Source organism: Mustela erminea, chromosome 4 (genome assembly GCF_009829155.1).
Source record: "Mustela erminea isolate mMusErm1 chromosome 4, mMusErm1.Pri, whole genome shotgun sequence".
Lineage (NCBI taxonomy): Eukaryota > Metazoa > Chordata > Mammalia > Carnivora > Mustelidae > Mustela > Mustela erminea.
Genome location: NC_045617.1, coordinates 98,352,369 through 98,366,788, shown reverse-complemented (window position 1 = coordinate 98,366,788; position 14,420 = coordinate 98,352,369). Strand labels below are relative to the sequence as shown.

Sequence of the window (14,420 nt, the reverse complement as noted above, 5' to 3'; positions counted from 1 at the left end):
AAGAGTATCGGTCTCATGTATGAAGCACTTTTTAAAAATAACTCTTTTTTACATACTTGTAACACATGTAAAGATGAATACACGCTACATGATAGTAAAATTGTTGGAAAATAAGAAGACCCTATCATGAGGTTTTATGTATTTTTTGAGCTCTTTTTAATTGTATTTTTAAAACTCTCATCTTCCCCTTGTCAGGCTCCTGTGGATGCAATTTTGTCCTTGAGCTACTGCCACATACTACAATAGCAAAACAATACCACCTTCTATTTCTTGAGGCCTTCTATTTGGCCCTTTGTAAACATTACCTTTCAAATCCTTCAATCAACTTTAAGTATACTTGTTCCCGTTTTACAGATGAAGAAACTAAGGTTTCTTCAATGTTAACTAAATTTTAGAGAGGCTGTTGCAGAACAACAAAGTGAGAGGGGGCAGGATCCGAACCTGGGTGTCCCTAACCCCAAGGCATGGGCAGATAATCACCACATCCCTTGTGTGGAGGCGTGGTGGCCTCTTGGCATCATGAGCACACACCGTGTCAGAGCACAACATGTGAACACACCTGCTTCTGGAATTCAAACAACAAATGTTACTGAGCTCCAGCTAAGTTCCAGGCACATTCCCAGGTGCCCTGTCAAAGACAAATTTTGAAAGAAAGACACATCAGGATATTCCCCTTAATAACAGGCAAAAATTATTGAGAGTTTTCTAACTCCTTTATATGTATTCTCATTGCATTCCACACAAAGCCATATGTTGTAGGTGGTTTGATTCTTATCCCCATTCTATAGATCAGGAAACGGAGTCATGTGTATATTGCTTCATGAATAGGTATCTTGGAATGAATGGATGCGTGGAGGTTTGACAGCGTGCCATGTGCCAGGCATATTTGGTGGGCTACGTGAGAAGAATTGTGTCTTGGAACTAGCTGAGCTTGGACTTGCGATTCCATTGAATTGTGACGTATTTGTATGTCTAATTTCTTTACTTAGACTGCTAGCCCCATGTAAGCAGGAGCCCTGTCTTCTAGGTCCCACACTCTTCCTTTGGTTGGCACGAATTCCCTCCTCCAAATCTTTACTGACTGTGTGTGTCAAGAGCACAAGAGTGGGTCTGGTTGTGGGTATAAGGGCACAGAGCTCTCTGTGTTGAGCATGAAAATCTTGCTCACTTTGGAACCCAGGGCTCCTCCCTTCTCCCTTCCTGGGAGCATGAGAGTGTGTGACAAAATCAGAGTCATTTCCCTAAGGAAAGCATTAGTAAATAACTTCAGCTTCAGGTGAACCTCTTCTGTCTCTCCAAGGACTGGACATTGCCAGCCCTGCTGTAGCTGGTTGAAGGGGACCAAACCTCTCAGGAAGACGGACTTGGTTCCGTTTGACCAGCCAGAGCAGGGGGCAGCTCCCTTGGGAGGTGACCGTAGCCTCCAGTGTGAGGATCCCTTGGTACCTCCAAGCATTGGTTGTGCCAGCCTGCAACAGAGAGAATCAGCATTAGCATGAATCAAATCCTGGTGGCTTGCCACACCCAGGACACTCTTCCATGGGGCTTGTGAAAGCTACACGTAATTTGTACTTTGCATCAAGTAACTTTGTTTCATTTTCTGCCTTTGATCCTTATACTTTTTCAAATATAAACACTGTGAATAACTAAAATGGTATCGAATTATAGAATTTGGAAAATGAAAGCCTTCCATAATTCTCTCTCCTCCCATCTTCCAAAATAAATGTAACATTTTGGCCTATATTCTTCTGAATGTAAGATTACACTTTAATTTTTAAAATAAAATTTGAATTTTTAATTCAAATATGATGTATTTGTAAAATACATGTCATACATATGTAAGCTATGACACATAATGATAAATCAACCATCTACCCAAGAAACCACAAATAACTGTCTACCTTAGGAAAAGATCTTCCTTAATGCTATTGAGGCTTCCCGAATGCATTTTCCAATTTATCTCTTTAGTTTCCCCCAGAGGCAATGCTTATTCTGAATTCCTTTTTAAAAAAAAAATTTAAGTGTTTTTTAAATAGTTTTTATCATTTATGCATTTATTCCTAAACAATATATCGCTTGTTTTTTGTAAAATGGTACCATACCACAGGCATTCCTCTATGACTTGGTATTTTCACTTAAAATGATATTTGTGACATTCATCCATATTGATGAGGCAGCTATAACTTATTAATTTTCATTGTTGATGGCTTTCTACTCCGTGAATATATTACAATGTATTTATTCGTTCTCCTAGCGATAGGCATTGAGATTGTTTGGTGTGATAAATGGCTAGGAGTGACAAAAGAGTTTTTCAAGGGAGATGGGGAAATCCTTGATTCTTGAAGTTTCTAAAGAAGAAGTCTGGATTCCAGGGCATGAGAACTTGTACGTTGGCCTTGTGGAGGAAGAGACGTTTACCTGGCTATGACCCTGGGGGTGGGCACAGACATTGGTGGGACCTGCCCTCCAGGTGATTCTCTGAGGATGAAGTTTGAAAACCCCTGGAGTCACAGAGGTACCCACGGGTTTCTGCCTCTTTCTGGGGAAGTGTGATCAAGCGGGCAGGGCACTGATTGAGAAGGAGACCTTCCCCAGACAGGCAACCTGTCAATTGTCATGAGGTACTTGAGCAGGAGGGGAAGATGCAGGCAGAGAGGGGAGCTTGAAGAATGCCAGAAGGCTGTCCTCTTCCCTTGGGGTAGTCTTGCCTTCTTTTAATCTCCTTTCCCTGATGAGAAGAGTAATAGAGAGGAAGGCATGTGGGCTGGGAGCCACACTTATCTGGGTTCAAATCCCACTGAGGCTTCCTGGGTCTTTTGCTTTGGGCAAGTTACAAAAATTCCTCAAACCTCAGTCTCTACACCTGTACTGTGGGGGAGCATACATACCTTGTCTCCTCATGTAAGACTTAATGGTAACCTGAGAAAGGTGCTCAACTTGTGAGGTGCCTGGCACAGTACACACTTCCAGGCATTGTGGGAAAGTCCTGGAGACAATTGTGCCTTTTTGTTGTTGTTAATTAACATGCAATATTTGCCCCAGGGGTTCAGGTCTGTGATTCATCAGGCTTACACAATTCACAGCACTGACCATAGCACATGACCTCCCCAATGTCCATCCCCCAGCAACCCCATCCCTCCCACCCCCTCCCCCCAGCAACCCTCTGTTTGTTTCCTGAGATTAGGAGTCTCTTATGGTTTGTCTCCCTCTCTGGTTTCATCTTGTTTCATTTTTTCCTTCCCTACTCCCCAACAACCCCTCTCAAATTCCTCATATCAGAGAGATCATATGATAATGGTCTTTCTCTGATTGGCTTTTTTTGCTCAGCATAATACCCTCTAGTTCCATCCATGTTGTTGCAGATGCGTGCCTGCTTTTGAGGCCAAAAGCTTCACTCTCAACTTCGGGCCATTCTTCCCCTATTTCCCTTCCCTCGGCTGCAAGTACTTTCATCTCAAACCTTAAGGTGTAAAAAACCACCGATCAGGAACTGGTTTACCCTGCCAAGTGGACTTCTGCCAAATGGACGGCAGCTTGGGGGTTCTGTCTGAAATAAGTGAGAGATGGCAGAAGTCAGTGCAGTCAACAAGGCCCCGTAGATGCAGCAACTGATGGAAAAAAGCACAATGTGGTGGGGGATGGGGGAGCAGTGCCGAGTCCCCTCTGCCTTCACGGGCATTCTGCTGGCTCTGTGCCAGGCATCATACCTTCTGTCTCCACCTCCAGTCAATGACATGGAAGTCTTGGGGGCTACGCCCACCAGCTCCTCCTCTGGCTAACCTTGTCCTTGTTCCTCCTGGAGAGCAAGGGACTAGCAGCTGTGGGATGTGGGGGCGGGCAGCCAGGCTGTACTTATATCCTGCTCATCAAATCGGAAGAGACCTCTCGCAGGGTGATTTCTACAAGTTAGGACGATACTCCTCACGTCTCTCCTATCTTTACTCACATCCTGCTTCACCTGCACAACGGCCCCCAGTTTCTTTGTTTGCCCTTGAAGGCCATTAGGTTCCTGCCTGGTGTCTGGGAGAGGCAGTGGGGGGCATCAGCTGCACGGCAGCAGTCAGAGGAGGTGGTGCCCTTTGCCTCCTGCCACTCTGTTCATCTTTCCGTTTCCTCCTCTGCCCGTGCCCTCTCTTGCTGCTTCTCAGTCCTATCTCACAGCCCCCTCCTCTGCATCCTGTTCATCTTTGCAGGCATCTGCCAGATCCCGTGCTTCTGCTTAAGAACTCATGGTAGAAATTCAGGGTGGCCCAGCCCTTGTCTCACACACACACAAACACACCCGAACAGCAGGAAGCAGAGCCATGGAAGGCACAAGGCTGTCCTGCAGCCGGGGTTAAGTGAGGGAGAGGATCTTTTCGGCCTCCGCTCTCATTCTGGAATGCTGGGGTATGTGATGGCCGGAGCCTTGGGTGACTGCTGTGTCACCCCAGCTTCACTCATGCCCCAGCTTCACTCTGCAAGTCCAGCTCCTTCTGTGGGTGGGTTAAGGACCTCTAGGGCCAGAACTAGAACACAGGAGTTCAGGGAAGAGGGGAGAGAGGAACTTAGCCAATTCGATGAGTGGATCGCTCTCTGAGTACTCTGACCTTTTCAGCAAGCAGCTTCACCCAGCGCTGCTGGGATGTGAAGGGGAAAAGGTAGCAGAGCAGGGAACTTCCGGGGACCCAGGCGATTGTCCCCTGAGTCTCCCAGCACCTGCTGGCCTCCAGGGAAAGGACTTGAGCTGCACCAAGTGCCAGAGACAATGGTAGTTTTAAAGGGAAGTAAGCGATACAGATGGATGTGAAGGCATCACAATTCAGTTTGGTTAGAAAGCTCTCGCTTCAGGAGCAAAATGACTTGAGGGAGGAACTTGGAGGGTGAGGGCTGCCTGTGTGAAAACCTTTAGGCGTTGTGGCCTCTTGCTGCCAACGGTCATTAGCAGTGGGGTCTGGAAGGTCTGCACAACCATGAGCGGACCTGCAGCTGGGCCAAGCCATGAAGCCTCGGGAGGGACTGTGGGACAGGGGCCCGACAGAACGCACGGGGGAATGCCTGTGGGGGCAAAGCCCGGTGAGGAAGGAAGTCAAACCTGCGCCGGCTGCTGGGGTGGGCCTGCGGAAGAGGCACTCGCGAAACCACACACTTCCTTACATTCCATAGCAACGTAATCCATATGGGGATATAAAGAAGCATGTGGCCTCGGGAAGCAGTGCTGGCCCCCGCCTGGCTTCTCCAGTCCTCTGTCCAGATGCAGCCCCGCCCACCTCACCTCCCCTGCGAAACGGACACGCACAGAGGCGGGACCACCTGTACGGTTGGTATCGTGGCCCCCAGACCATCCTGGAACAGTATGGTGGGGGGAATGGCAATGCTTTTGGGGGCCCAGTTTCTTCCCTCACTGTCCGGAACTAAATAGCACCTGAGTGGTGTCCCTGGCTTATTTTGGTGCCGTTAAGGTCTTGTGATTGTTACTACTATTCACTATTTGAATCACTGCTGCTTTATATAGGTCAATAGGATTCTTTTTTCATGTTTGGAATCCCACGAAGGAAAAACTTTTTTTTTTTTTTTTAAAGAGGGTGAGAATCCAGCAGAGAACTGTTCTCCATGTGCACGGAGAGCGTCTCCCGCGTGGAAATGCAGTGGGCTGTCCTGTGTCAACCTACTCTACAGTTGTCGTGGGCACGCGAGGATGGGCCGCAGCTGCCAGGAGCAGCATTCCAAGCACGATTGTTCATTGTGGGAAGGATCTTTCTGCGGGGCGTCTGCTCCCCCTAGCCTGTCACCTGCCCTGCCGCCTGGGAGGCCTGAGCCGCGGAAGGGTGAGGGACGCCTGCAGCTGTCTTGCTGCTCTGGTCGACAGGCCACCCTAGCTGGAAGGAGATGGGGTTTTTAGCTTTGTGGCATTTTCTGCTAGCAAAGGGGGGAGGATGTCCTAAGTAGAATCGTACCCCAAAGAAGTTTAGAGGCTCTCAGCACTGACAAAGGCAGTTAATGAACTCTACTATACAAGTACTAAACATAAGAACATTCCCTGCCCCCCCCCCACCTGCCCAAGTATACCCTGTGACAGGGATAATTTTCTGTGCTTTGCAAATACAATCTTCTGAAACCCTCGCTGCTAATCTATGAAGAAGCTAGTATTATCTGGCTTCACAGGTAAGGGTCAGGGAGACAAATTGGTTTACATATATGTACATGGTAATCCTTAAAAAAGAAAAAAAACTAATCTGCTTGGAGCGACAGTCTTGATTAACCCATGAAGAAAGGCCAGGGAGGTACAGGTTGAGAAAGAAGAAAGGGAAAGAAGCACTATGGGCCTTGCACTCTGCACACACTTATCCCTCTGCAACGGCGTACTTGGGCTGCTGCTGCTGCCGCCGCTGACAGTGACGGCTTAGAAACCATAATTTTTCTCAGGAAAATAGGAAAATGTCCTAAGCACCCCATTCAAAAATCTTTCCTGGCTGGTCTTGAGAGGCATCCATTTAATCCAGTCCAATGGCTATACAAGTTCCTGCTTGGAAAACATGGCTGTTCCCCAGAGTGAAAGGCAAGCTTCATCTGAGCGAGAAGGTGGGGCCCTCTTCCTCCCGCAGGTGTGGGGTGGTGGTCAATCAGAGAGCTTATGGGAGGAGGGAGAGCAGCGCCAAGGAGAAGATGTGGCTGAGAGGAGGAAGTCCGGTCTCTTCCTGAGAACCAGGGAACTGATGAGCTGAGGAAGGTTTCATTGTAACTGGTAAAATCTGTCAGATCAAGATCCTCCAAAGTGTTCCGCATGTAGGTTTGCAGAGTGAGGGTTTGCACAGAAGAGAAGACCACTAGGGTTTTCGGTCCGGAGAATTTAAGAGAGCCCGTTTTAAAAGACTTGTCATTCGTGAGTAAGCTGAGATCCAGAAGGTGATTAATTCATGTAAGATTGTGAAAGAAACAGATTTCTAGAGAAACAACGGGAGATAACCAAGATAGTGCTCACCCAGTGCTAAATTCACGGGGGTGTGAATTTCTTTGTCTTTATCATACCCGACCTTATATGGTCAAACGGTTACTTAAAAGTTCTCTTCAAAATCTACAGGAAAAAAATAATAACAAAAAGCTTTGGATAACCAGTTACTCGGTTGTTCTTGAGTCCAGGAAACTAAATTCTTTCAACTTAGAACGCACAAAGAAATTTGAACCTGAAGGGAAGGTTTGAAACTGGAATGTGCTGTCTAAACCCTCATGACACTTTCCCTGATCATCTAACTTATCATGCAAGGAAAGAAATGAATGCATGGAATGGATTGGAAGTTGGAGCACAGAGTAGGCTGGAAAGACAAAGTGAAAGAAATAACTGCAACAGAATTAAAATGTTTCGGAATGGGGTGCCTGGGTGGCTCAGTGGGTTAAGCCTCTGCCTTCGGCTCAGGTCATGATCTCAGGGTCCTGGGATTGAGCTCTGCTCAGCAGGGAGCCCGCTTCTCTGCCTGCCTCTCTGCCCACTTGTGATCTCTCTCTCCGTCAAATAAATAAAATAAAATCTTAAAAAAAAAAATGTTTCAGACCCAGCAGGATTAGAAGTAAAAAAATCTAGGATGGGGAATATAAACACACATGTCTCTGAATTTTGCACAGGGCAAAGGGCACTGATACGGCAATTGGATGTAGGTTTTTTTCACATTATTTACTGAGTGTTCTACCTGTCCAAATCTTCTGACTTTGGAAGTCAGGGGAAGGAAGAATGGGGAGGGAGGATATGTCATCTAGCCACTTGTGTGCTGGATGATATTGGTGACCTTTCTGTCCCTCGTCCCTGTATCAGATCCCATGCCAGTTATCTGCAAACAGCTGTGTAACCCCATCTGCCCACCACAGAGTGGGTTGAAGATTAATGAGATAACACATGGGAGGGTCTTGAGTTTCTTAGGAGAACAGACTGATGACAATAGAAAATGTCACTCAACATGTTATTAAAAAAAAGATTTATTTCTCCCTCACTCTGCCCTGTAATCAAATAATTGTTCAAAGCCTTAAATTAGTAAATTGTCCTTTCCCTAGTTCCTGGGAAGCCAAGCATCCTTTTAAAGCTTTTAGAACTTAAGTAACAGTAAAAACAGCATCAAAAGCATAAGCCGCAATCACAGTTTTTTCCCCCTTATTTCTTTCACTGAGCAGGGCAGCATTTGAACATAAATGACTCAGACACAGCTTTACGGAGAAGTGAGGATGGGGATTTCCCATTAATGATCAGCAGAAAGACTTTCGGATTTGGGACAAATCTGGGAAGGGTTAGGAGAGGGAGAATACAGTGTAACTAACTAATATAAGTAACATGATGTCATCTTTCTGGGAGGCAGAGGGCTGTAGGGAGGAAGACCACGGTGTGGGCATCTGTGCATCTGTGTCTTCTGGCTCTGTGACCTTGAGCAACTCCTTATCTGTAAAGTCAGAATAATAATGCTTCCTCAACAGGAGTCTTCAATAAAAGAGATTGATGTACAGGGCTGTGAATGCAGTATTGAAAGTCTAATAAATGATTAGTCCCTTATATGATTACCAGTATTTGATATATGCTTACTATGAAGACAGCAACCCAAACTAACCACTGCATGGGAATCCCTATATTTGTTTGACTTTCCAGAGTTTCATTAGCCTAATAATTGTTATTAGGAAAGTTCTAAGATACTTGAGAAAGCTTAAATATTATCAAAAATATTTCTCCCTGCAATTTTGGTTCACCTGTTTTTTAAAAAACAATTTTTGACATTCTCAAATGTCTGAAAAGTATTTGCAAAGGGGGAGGATTCATCAGTGTCATTTCTGCTAACAATCATTATAGGTTCTGAACATCCGGGGCCCCAGTCTCATTTTCAGGATTTTTATGGAAAAAGGAATATAGTGAATTGCTCAGACTGTTCCCTTTTTGGCCACAAGGCCTTGGCCCTCTGTCAACAGATCCTTAGTCATTCGGCCCTTTGCTAGAAGGAAAACAGGACTTTCTGCAGAAAAACTGCCTGTGTCTCATGCTCTGAATATCTGATATAGGAACTTAGATTTCCCTATACCTTCTCTGCCCCACCGTCAGGCTTGTAAGTTGTAAATCATCAGTAACTGTTTCTTTTCTTTCTTTTTCCTTAAAATATAACCAGCAGTGCTTGCTTTTATGGGGATTAGGATCCTGCTAGTGTCTGTAGGAGGGCTGGTGTACACAGATACGTCCGCTCTCCAGTCTGAGCACTTGTGACCTTAGGCATGGGTATCCCTAACGCTGTCCTCAGTAGCAGTCCATGAAACAGAAGCGAGTTCATCAAGGTACAAGCCAAGTTATTTGGGGCTTACCATCATCTGGCTGAGGCAGTAGGAAATAAAGCAGAGACCCCTCCTTTTAAGGCAAGCATGGGGCAGTATGTCGGGATAGGACCTTATTTTTCCTAAGGCTCAGCCAGAACAGCTAGCTATTTTTAGAGGACCGGCCAGTTTTGGATGTTGATTCAGTCATGGGCATGAGTCCCATTTGAACTTCCCAGGGCAGCCAAGAGCAAGGCTAGCTCCAAGAGCCCATCTCCTCTCCCTGCAGGCATCCTGCCACCTTTTTCTCTGCAGAGGTGAGTCCTAGTGGCCTTTCACCATCACTGTTGCCCTTGCCCGGCTTCTCAGCGGAACTGGAGAGCCAGAGCTGGGACTATAAGTGAGATGAACAAGGGTTAGAGAGGGAGCCAATGTTATACTAAAAGCAGTTACAATCAGTAATTTCGTGAAGCACATTTTATTACACAAGATAAGACTCTCTCCAGCAGGTTAAGTATTTTGGAAGCACAGAGTGGTTAAGAAGCTCACCCAAATCACACAGCTGGTAAATGGCTGACCTACGACTTGGAGTTCCTCTCACACCCAAAGCACACATTCATTCTAACACACGCTGTTTTCCAACCTTGCCTGGTCTTTAGTGTCACAGAGGCACTTATTAAAACCCTTTTCCCTCCACCTCACTCCCATGGACTTGGGATCTCCATGGGGAGAGGCCAGGTGTACATATTTTTAACAAGCACTCCCAGGTGATGCTTAGCAAATTTGGCAAAGAAGAGCTCCAGAAACATCTCTTTCAAACTTGAGTGGATGTTGGGATCACAGGGGAGCTTGTTAAAATGCAGATTCTTCTGTCTTACTCTCAAAGATACCGAAATAAGCCACCTGGGCCAGGGTCCAGGAATCTGCATTTTTGCAACCACTTCCGATTTATTCTGTTGTCAGTGGGCAGAGGACTTTGAGAAACATTGACCTAATACTGCTCGAGAGAGAGAGAGAGAGATGCTTAAGTAATAAAATTGTTAATTCTGGAAAGACTCATTTTGTAACAGTCTAAGGAAAATTGTATCATTTGGATTAAAGGAAGAATTTTCACAAACACGGTGACAAATGGTTAGACCCAGACACAAGGTGATGCCTCTCTACAACAGGAAAGGCTCACCCATTAATAACTCTTTCCCATACCAGCCCACTAAGATCTTATCTTTCCAGGGTTCCTTGTGCTCAGCTCCCACCTGGAATGTTCTTTTCTCTTTGCCCATCTTTACTAGTTAAAATTTTTCTCTCTTTAAGCCCCGGTTCAAAAGATACATCCTCTGCAAAGTTTCCTCCTAGCTCTCTCTTGTTCTCTTCTTGTTCTCGTTCTTACCGTTTGGATCTGTGCTTAGGCACCTATCCCATCTTACTTTGTTGTTCCCATTGCGTGTACCTCAGATTCACGCACCTCCTCTCCTTGGGCCAGGCGCCTGACTACTTCCTTTATGATTCCCTACACCACCCAGGGAAGGCCTTTTGCACGGGAAGGCAAGAACAGAGAAAACCATGGCCACCATCCCCTCACTTAACACTCTGCAGGTACTGTTCTCAGGGCTGTCACAAGTCACTTATATTAGAAATACTCCTATTTTGCAGACAAAGGACACAGAGCACTGGCTGAGAGGTGGTTATTTGTGGAAGGGTCTCCCTGGAAGCGATATCTCTATAGGGAAGTGGAGTCACACCTGTAGGAGATCTGAGCTCTGTGTGTTAAGGGAAACAGCACTTAAAAACACTGTAATGGGGGCACCTGGGTGCCTTAATGGGTTAGGCCTCTGTCTTCGGCTCGGGTCGTGGTCTCAGGGTCCTGGGATCGAGCCCCACATCTGGCTCTCTGCTCAGTGGGGAGCCTGCTTCCCCCTCTCCTTCTGTCTACTTGTGTGTCTCTCTGTCAAATAAATAAAATCTTTAAAAACAAACAAACAAACAAAAAAACACTGTAATGTCCTGGGGGTGCCTGGGTGGCTCAGTGGGTTAAGCCTCTGCCTTCGGTTCGGGTCATGGTCTCAGGGTCCTGGGATCGAGTCCCACATTGGGTTCTCTGCTCAGCGGAGAGCCTGCTTCCCCCCCTCTCTCTGCCTGCCTCTCTGCCTACTTGTGATTTCTCTCTCTGTGTGTCAAATAAATAAACAAAATCTTTAAAAAAAAATTAAAAAAAAAAAACAAAACCCAAAACATTGTAATGTCCTGATTGAGCAGATCAGAGTCATCTGGCAGGCTTGCCCAAGCACAGAAAGCCCAGCCCCAACCCCCAAGTTTCTAATTCAGGAGATCTGGAGGAGGATCTGAGAATCTGAATTCCTAATGGTTCCCAGGTGATACTACTTGTCTGGGGACACTACTTTGAGAACCAGTCATCTTGTTTAATGTTTCTGAGGCTGAACAGCTCAAGCACAAGGCACTGGCCATTTTGTGCTGAGCTTCCTCAAAATTCGGAGGTAAGGAAAAGGAGTAAAGCCACACAAAGGCCAGGAAAATGTAAGTCCTCTTTAAGGGTAGGATTGTAAGAAGTTTCACCCATGAGGGTATAGACTGATGGTCAACACTCCGAAGGAAGGGAAGCCTCCGTGTGCAAAGTTACAAAGTAGCCAAATTACTAAATTACTAAGAGTTTTCAGCTGGAGGGCTTGTACACTACTGGGAATTGCCTTTTTGGCTCCCAGATCTTACCGACAAACCGACAAACCTTAAGTGGGGTATGGTGAAGAACGGATATAAAATGAAATGAATGTTTTTCTTGGGAAAGACAGCCCAGCAGGAGGTTCACTGAGTCACAGGTCCCCATAGTACATTTGCCGAGGGATCATAATGATTATATAACATAACATAACATAATGTAATAATACCGAATAATGATAAAGCTCTTTAGATCCAAAAACTCTTGAAAAAGTGCACATATTACATTGAGTGAGAGTAGTAAGAATTACTTAATGTCCAGGGGACATGTCAGAGAATCTGGTTCTTGTCCTAGTTTTCCAAAGAAATACATTGCTCAGGGACTTAGTTTCTTGGTTTTTAAGAAAGATTTAACACTTCACATTGTTTTAATGGGGGGTGTCTTTGGGGTCATCTGAAGAAACCGCTCTCATTCAGTGACGGAATATTTGAGATAAATTACGTATTAAGAATAAAGTCCTTTGAGTTGCTTTGAAGGAAATTTCAACACACATTCCAAGGCACTGTTTTAATGGGGGTATTACCAAGGCACTGAAAAGACATGCTGAAAGTTCAAGGTCATGTGCTGTCAGATTTTCATACATCACTCCGAAAACCCAAGCTCTTCCTTAGGTAATTGACTGGCTCCTAGGGCGATTATGCCAGATCTCTCCCCTTGAGCTGAGCTGTGTTTCCTGCCTCCACGCCCCCCCTCCTTCCCTCTGCCTTTGCTTCGAGCCCCCACCCCCCCGAAACACAGCAGAGCCCACACATCATTCCTACATACGCACTGAAAATGTGGGTAGGGGTGATACCTCCGGTTTATTTCCCCTCACCTAGCTCTGCCTGATGGGCTTGGATTCCAGCGGTCCTCCCCCCCCCCCCCCGCCCCCCATGTGATAAGCAGAATGTGGAGCTTCACCTGCTTGCATAGACACTGCCGTGCTGGCTTCAGATGACAGAAGCAGATCGCCTGCAGGGCTTCCCAAAAATTCACAAAGAAAGCAAGACAGATGGGCAAGGCAGGAACGGCCAGAGGACAATTAGAGGAGAAAGCAGCAGGGGGAACAGCTCAGTACATACCTGGGGAAAAGTTGCAGGCGGGTCCCTCCTCCTCTGTGTGCCTTCTTCCCTGGCAGGCTTCAGTCCCATTGAGGTGTTTAGAGCATGGGTTGTTATTATTATTTTTTTTGAGAGCTGGCAGTGTTGGCTTGCATTTCTATGCCTTCCTGTCAGAATTCTCTCAAGGAAACAGCAGCTGGTGAGCTCAGAAATGTCAGTCAGAATCTTGGCCTAGTTTGGGGCCTTGAAGATTCTTCAGAAAGTTAAAAAGGTTTCTGGGCCAGTGTCTCCTTTGGGTTTTCCTTCTCTTGCTTCTCACCTTTTCCATCTTCTATTTTTTTTTTCTTTTTTTTCATTTTTACCTCAGTAGCTAGCTACTTAAATTGCCTGCCTCTGTCTAACTGATGGTCCCCTCCTGGGTATGGCTGTGGGGCTTCTTCCAGCTCAGCCTAACAGCCTGGTGATTTTCGAAGCATTTAACTAGTACCTGTGTGCTTCTTCCTTATTTTGTCTCCTCACTTACTCCGAGTTTTCTTTCCTTTTACTCTTCTCTTTTTAATCGCTATCCTTCTAGTCACACACAGAGGAACCATCTTTGTCTTCCTGTACATATACCCCCAACCCCAGCAGTCTGTCATCTCACGCCTGTGCTTTGTCCACTCGTCTGTCTGTCTTTCTCTCAGGTCTGTCGTCTATTGTTGCCTTACATCCTCTCGTGCCCTGTTTAGCTGAGACCTGCGTCTTTTCCCCCTTCCTCTCCCCCGACTCCTTGCCAGCCGCACCCTCTGCCTGCTCCTGTCCCTGCTCTCCAAGCGAGCCTCCTCCTTTTGTACTCCCCAGCCCTCTGCCCACCCCCAGCACACTCTCCACCTGTTTGTGTCTTTTAAGGGCCTTGGTCATGTCCATGCCTTTTGTCCACCTCAATCACCACAGTGACGGGCGTCTGAAGGCTGTTAAATTACACCTCTTCAGCTGTCCCACGGCAAGGAGAAATAAATGTCTTTTGCTAAATCCCTTTTCAGATAGGCAAATCTATGTTAATGCTTCTGTTAATGGAATATACTGAAATGAGGCATGTATTATTTTAAAGAGTGAGAATGTCAATTTTTTTTTCTTCCCCAAGTGAATGAATCCCCATCTTTTATACTGGGTTTCTTTTAGGCTGTGTCAATACATCCCATTTCAGACACAGTCATTTCAGTCTGCCTGTAACTTATCTTGGCCATTTTTCAAATGGGAGGGTGGCTGCAGTGAAGTTCTAGAAACTACGGCTCATTTGGGGCTCGACTAGATTCAGTAGCATCTATTTAGTGAGCGCCTGCCAATCCTGATGTACCATGCTGAGCACTGGAAACGCAAGGACCTGTCCATGTTCCCCTCCTTGAGAGACGTAATCG

At 46.0% G+C, this 14,420-nt stretch overlaps 1 long non-coding RNA gene across 1 annotated transcript; it reads right to left on the bottom strand.

The window, feature by feature from the left end:
• Positions 1 to 721: 721 nt before the first annotated feature.
• On the bottom strand, positions 722 to 13,848 carry LOC116588746. The gene is made up of 2 exons (XR_004285062.1): positions 13,045 to 13,848; positions 722 to 1,469 (listed from the first exon to the last, which is right to left on the bottom strand). It is a non-coding gene; the product is annotated as an uncharacterized LOC116588746 (long non-coding RNA).
• Positions 13,849 to 14,420: the final 572 nt, after the last annotated feature.